This window comes from Clinocottus analis, unplaced genomic scaffold (genome assembly GCF_023055335.1).
Source record: "Clinocottus analis isolate CAN_PGR_092001 unplaced genomic scaffold, fCliAna1.0.p SCAF_16, whole genome shotgun sequence".
NCBI classification, from domain to species: domain Eukaryota; kingdom Metazoa; phylum Chordata; class Actinopteri; order Perciformes; family Cottidae; genus Clinocottus; species Clinocottus analis.
The window spans coordinates 6,056,148-6,063,323 of NW_027175887.1; positions in this window are offsets into that span (position 1 = coordinate 6,056,148).

Below are 7,176 nucleotides of genomic sequence, written 5' to 3' on the forward strand. Positions count from 1 at the left end.
CAGAGAGTTAATGTTGCGCTCATTGATGGATAGAGTGCCAGCCATGAGGCTCCATACCCACACAAGATGGATGTAGGACTGCTCTCTCTCTCTCTCTCTCTCTCTCTCTCTCTCTCTCTCTCTCTCTCTCTCTCTCTCTCTCTCTCTCTCTCTCTCTCTCTCTGTCTCTTATGTTCCTGCCATAGTTTGATGTCTCATCTTATTGCTCTTTCTTTTCAAAGCAACGTGGTGATCAGAAAGCCACCATCAGATCCCAAAAAGCAGCAGCACGCGTTTGTGTGGAGGTCTCATGGTTCGTCGTAACGTCAGCTACCCCTGTGGCGAGGCGTCTTGGGTTGTGCAAAAGTATAGCAAAGTATTGTGTGTGTGTGTGTGTGAGACAGAGAGAACACTATTTAAACATGTGACAGCACACTCAGTGATCGATCAAACAATCAAACGAAAAGGAAACGTATCAATATTTTCAATGCTCATTCGTAAATAAACTCTTATTTACTTACTGAAAAATTCCTATTTTGCATCTATTTCAAACTTTTCTTCCCCTCTAATAGATATTGTTCCAACAATATTGAAAAATAACATTGTTGTGTGTGTTTAAACAGATAACTTCTGAATGTAAATGCATGTTAAAAACCAGAGTAGTAGTACCATGTGTTTAATAGTGTGCATGTGTGCATGCATGTACAGTATGTGTGTTGTTTTTATTTACACGCAGAACTTAAAGCTTGACTACTTTGTCTGCAAGGCCCCCGACACTACCACCACCACACACACGCACACAGACACACACTTCTGGCGGGGGCATCGGGGGGTGAAGTGATCTGTGCGAAAGCCTCCTGTTCTATGCGCCGCGCGGCTGAGGCAGAGGGGGATTGTGGGTAGCTGCTGTCTGCAGGGGTGGGGGGGCAGAGTTAGCGAGGAGGGGAGGGGTGGATGGGTTGCCGGGGCGGGCGGCAGCAGATGGCGTGCCACACTGTGAGGGCCGTCGGCTGGCATCCAGAGGAGGAGGAGGGAGGAAAGGGGGGATGGGAGAAGGAGGGAGGGGGGGGTACAGGGATTGGAGGGGCACTGCTCCCAAAGTGCCAGCAGGCATCAGGAGAGGGAGAGAGGGAGAGAGAGAGAGACAGAGGTGAGGCAGGAGACAGGCTGGTAGACAGGCAGACTGGAAGGAACCCACAGACTCTGAGATTAGAGCTTAAGCAGGGTTTGGGAGCAGGATTTTGCTCCTAATTGCACCCAGTGAAGAAAAACCAGAACAACAGATTTGTCTTTGAACCCTAATTCACTGGTGACTTTTGACCTTTTCCACTTCTATACAGTGTCTCCCAGTGCCCGCCGCCAAGGGATTTTCACTCTGAGCCAAGCAGAGGTCCACCGTTGGCATATTGTTGTTTTAGGATTGCCACCGATGTAGCATGAGGTTGGCATGTGAAGGGCATCGGGTTGGCATATGTGCTGTGAGGAGTTGACACAGGGTCTGCTCTCATGTGACATAAGTTTGGCAGGCTTGGCATCAAGGTGGCATAAGACTGGCACCGGGTTACCGGGTGCCCAATGAATAGTGTCCGTTTAAGAGGTCGCAGTGTACAGTTTCTGAGGTTGAACATCTATACTGATACAGACGGACAAGGTGATGGCGTCCTTCACTTTAAGTGTCCATCTTGAAGATTTTTAATTTAAATTAATGTCTGTAAAGACACCGTCTGTCACTGAAGGAGGTAACACAATGATGATTGAGCCTATGGACCACTGATGAATGTCTGGCCATATTATTTATATTTACAGTATTGCAGACAGGGTTTTGTGGCAACATTCCCAACAAAAATGCTGAATTATTGTCTTTCTCCACTGTAAACACACATCGAACTATGTACAATTACTCAAAACGCAATGCTCATGTTTCAACAACAAAACTCTAGACGGCCAAACTCAAAATGCAATTTGATTGTTTTCACTCGATTAGAAAATCTAAAATCAACCAGGACCGTCAGGACTAATATCTCACGTACTGAAACTTTATATAAACTTAATGAACTTGCCTTGTGTTAATCCTTGAGATTTCAGTCTGGGTTGATTTCAGAATTTACATTTGAGTGAAAACAATGGGAATGTGCTTTGAGTTATCTGGAGTATTTCTACTAAACTACAAGCTTTCAGTTTTCAGAAATGTGTTCATAGTTTTTATCTGCATGCAATGGAGAAAAACTGTAATGCAGCATTTCTTTCCGGGGATGTCGCCACAGACGTAGTTCTGCAAATATATAAATATTGCAAACTTTCATTAGTAGGTCATTGGCTCAATCCCCATTGTGTTACCTCCTCCAGCAATAGTAACTCAACAGACATGTATTTAAATGAAAATATTTGAGATTGCCAGTTTCAGTAAAAGTCCCAATACTACTCGTTTAAGTTTGCCGGTTTGAGAGTACAACGAAAAGTTACTATGACTGATTTGTTGATGTATTAGAACTAATGTTATCTCATTTATAGTTTGATCATTTAATCTATAACAATGACGTTATGTTTAAAATCGTAGCTGGAGAGTCAAATGAATGTAATTGAATACAAATAAGTATTTTTCTCCATAGGATGTAGTATATAATAAATATGTTGGATGTATAAAGTCTGTTTTTAGTTACTCAAATTTGTAGAATACTTTAGAAAACACACAGTAGTTTTCGCCACTGATGAGCCCCGAGCTGTAAATGTTTGTGCTCCTGTCGCTCTCGCTCAGGAGTTGGCACACAGGACTTAAATATTTCATTTCAGAAATCTTTGTCATTCCACATTTATACGTGCACATGGCATGCTAATGCTAACCCACATCTCTCGCTGACTTCTTCAAATCCGTGCTAAAGGACTGCACTAAATGCACTGAGGCGCACTAACGCCACAGAACTCCTGCGCCGTTCAGGTTGACCTACTTGGTTCATATGTTGCCCTGCTTTAGCCACAGATTTGATTCTTTCCTCTGTTTGATGAGGGGAGGAACACTTCAGTATTATTATAGCTCTGACACAGCGACCTGCAACATGCATTATGGTTTTGATCAGAGGCTTTGAACATGAGACGTAATTTGGGTCACAGTCCGGGGAGGAGAAAGGACGTCGTAGCTTTTGGAGGTGAATGGCTCTCTTTTTGTATTCACCACGAGCGCTTCACATTACTTGCAAGTATTGTTGAAAATGAGTCTCTGTCTCCTCCTAATTAAGGTGCGGGTAACAACCAGCACCTTCAGCAGAGCATGCACATATGCAGACAGACACAAACACTCAACACACACATATGCACCCGTGGCCACACACAAACACACACACACACACACACACACACACACACACACACACACACACACGCACGCACAACCCGCTACTGCAGAGAAGGGGTGAACAGATGTTGAGGAATTTAAGATGCAAAAGGGAACTGGGACTCCCCCCACCCCCCAAACACACACACACACACACACACACACACACACACACACACACACGCTGTGCTCCACCTCTCTGAACTCACCCCCCCCCTCTCCATTCACATATACACATGCACTCACATCTTTACACTCTAGCAGGCCCATGAATCTACATATATTACACCCAAAACTTGAAGATTCTTGTCTCTACACTTTGAAATACGGTACGTGTGGATGGTCATGCGTACACATGTACCTACACGTGCATGCACAAAAGCAGACACAAACACACACGCGTACATGCATTGTGGCCGACATCCCCCTCCAGGCTGGCCCTGCTCATAAGGGGCACCATGTGGCACTCTATTCCCTCTGGCACGAGGCACCGACTCTGCCAGCTCTGCATTGTCCTCTGCCCGCTGGAGAGCACGCGCCAAAGCCACGGCCCCTCTCTTTCCTCTGTCTTTATCTCGATCTTTCATCGCCTTTCCTCTCGTTTACCATACATGAACTGAGATGGATGTCGTTTGCTTGCTTTTGGTCTCCAAAGTGCACCAAAACTTAAGATGTATGGGTGTGTGTTCCTGATGGAACACTGTTGGGAAATCTTGTTCCCGCACCTCATTGTCTGCCTCTGTGTCCTGCCAAATTTCCATCCTTCGTCCAACTGAAATAGTAAATGTTGTTGTCAAGCGCTGCCGTGGATGGTCGCTATAGCTTGGATCTCTGTCACATAAAAGACATAAATTACATATCGTTTGTGCCTCAATGATTGATTGGTTGGTTAGGTCTTTCCTTTTCTCGTTCATTTCCTGGTTGATTATACGTATGCCTCTCACAGCAGCAAAGATCCTGGAAAATCACAGTGTGGAAGGTTTGACAGACACTGATCAACACCAAGACGTGCAGATTTTCTGCTGGAGAATTGTCAACAGTGAGGTAGAAGAATATTTTGTAAAAATGCCAAATCAGTCATTTTATGTTTTCTTTAATTTCCGACCGTACTTCAATTTGAAATAACTAGATGTCTTATTTTATGTCATTAGGTTAAATACTAAAATCCATTGGAGGTGGGATGAGTTTATTCTCTACATAACTGGTCATACCATGTTGGTGTAAAACTCTTAACGTGTTAGTGTTATTAGATGGATACCCTGATCACGATAACTGCAAGAGATAATCATATTATCACTCTGGATTTCAATTTACTTTAGGGATTGTGCTGCTTTCTGTTCTATTGCCTCAATTCAATATGATTAGTTTCATCTCAATAGACATTTTATGATTATTTTATATTTAATATGGGCTCCATCGCAGGAAGTAATGGGTAAAGAAAAAAGGACACTGAGAAAACCCAAATATATTATATACAGATACAGTTTTCAGCTATGAAATGAACTGTATTAGCAGGATATAATAGCATAATAACACTCTGATTATAAAGTAGAGAACAATACAAAAATGCATGAATAAAAACATAAAATATGAAATTCAAAGAAAGAGGAATAGAGAGAGGTTGGTATTTGACATGCTGTACACACAGGTGTAATACAGTGTGGTAGTGTGAACCAGTAGGGGTCAGCACTAATTGACAAAAAGTCATCAGGAGGAAACTGTTCGAGTGATGCTTTGATTTCTCACTCTTTTTCCCCGGTTCCTCAGAGCGAAGACGCTCCGTCCCTCCCTCCACCCCACAGCTGCTCTGAGGAGAAAGGGGCTCCGCGGGGCTCTGGGTAGCCTTAGCTCCCTGTGCTTGGGTGAGAATTAGCCAGCTTTAGCACTCGCCTTGCCTGGTAATCCCTTAATCTGGCGAGGCTGAGGAGGAAGGCTTTGGAGAAGAGATGGCGTGTCAATCCATGTCTTCACGGCTCTCTTGGCACAATGAGGCACACAGGAAACATGGAAAAGTTTGCAGTTGAGAGTTGTGCCGTGCTTTAATGAATTTGGCGCTCCACTCCGTGTGAGGATTTTTTATCTTCTTTAACACGGCCTTCCATTTCTAAACATCAATGTAATAATGCCAAATTCATTGTGATACCTATATTTGGAAAAGCGGCATTGGTTGAGAAGAAATGTAGCCTGTGTTTCACACCATGGCTCTGAACATTTGTTACATTCGAGACCGCATTTTCCAATACACCCTGTGGTTCCTGGGGCAAACAGGATGCTGCTTCTTAAACCTACATGGCAAACGTGTTAGCAAACAGAGACTCTTTTACATTGGCACCTCCTTTTTTTGACAACGTTGTTTGATACATTGTTATTGTAAGAATATGTAGATTATAAACACTTCATTTGATGTATTTCTCACTGATCCTTTCTTTAATTTTCCACTCCATTTTTCTGTGGCTCATTGTATTTATGATCAGCAGTGCTACCGCGTCCCATTCTATTATATTCACAAATATTTGCACATACACCGTTTTTCTAATGTTATGCTCAAATGTTCTACCTCGTGACAAAATAAACAGATCCAACCCTAACCTGACCAAGTTGTGTTGGGATACCTGCACACATGTTTGGTGCCACAGAGCACAACACCAAGTTCAATGCAGTGTAGAGACCAGCTGCGGCTCACAATCTTTTGGGTTTTGGCTGTGTTTGTTCTCAGCAATCACATTTGATATGATAATGATCAACTAATTAAAAATGTACTGTTGTGTAGCAGAAAACCTTAGATTTGTTCATGGGCTTTGGTACTGATGCCTATCCAAGCATCGCAAGGTGTAAATAAATAAAAGAAATACAGTGGTAATTGTTAAAGGAATGCATTTTTATAAAGCACAGGTGCCAATCGCCTGATGATAAGTGAAAGTTGAATTATAGTCCTGCTAATGGTCTATGAATAACAAAACATCCCGACATGTTAACATTGTCGTGAAAGCAATAACACAGAGGGGAACGAGGGGCCGCCTAGTACTGATTGTGCAAACACACAGTAATGAATGGCTAATGTGCTGGTGCAGAGGAGACGTTAATGCCATCCTAATTCCCTTTTGCTCAGAGCGGGGCACTGTGTCCTGAGCCTGTTAATCTGAACCCTTTAAACCTTTAATCTGGGAATCTGTCACACACAATCAGACAAACACACACACACACACACACACACACATAAAAAAACATAGACACAGACTACCTGTCATTGCCTTGTAAAAGTACTACACCATACCTGCCACGACGCTCGGTCTCTCTCTCTTTCCCCGAAACACATGTGACATATTGAGCGCCCGCAGCGAGATTCTTCCCCATGAGTGGCATTCCAGAGCAGGCCGTCCCAGGGGAGCATGGGAGTGGGGCCAGGCAGCGGTGGGTCTAGGGGCGTTTGAGGAGGGGGGAGGGGTTGGTGAAGGGAGCTTGTTGATGCAAAAGTCTGGTTGCTTCGGATAATTGGAGGGGTGTTAGGGTCGGATAAGTCTGCTACTGTTGGTCTCTTAGAGGTCAAGAGGTGTGGCTTCGAAGCGGGACAGTGACCTTAACCGAACTAAAACAATGCAGCCTCAGCAGTTGTCTCACTGAGCATCTCATTTAAACCTCCTGACACACGGATAGATGGACAACTTCATAGATCCTTTAAGAGAAAACTAGTTTGTCACCCAAAAAACAAAAAAACAATGTACAAAAACAATTCACACAATGGACCACAGGAGATATACGAAAACACAAACACACATCCTATTAAATCACATTCCAGGAGGACATTATGTTCAGGAGACAAGTTAAAAGACAAACCAATGGCATGAAACAAGATCAAACAAGGAAATCTT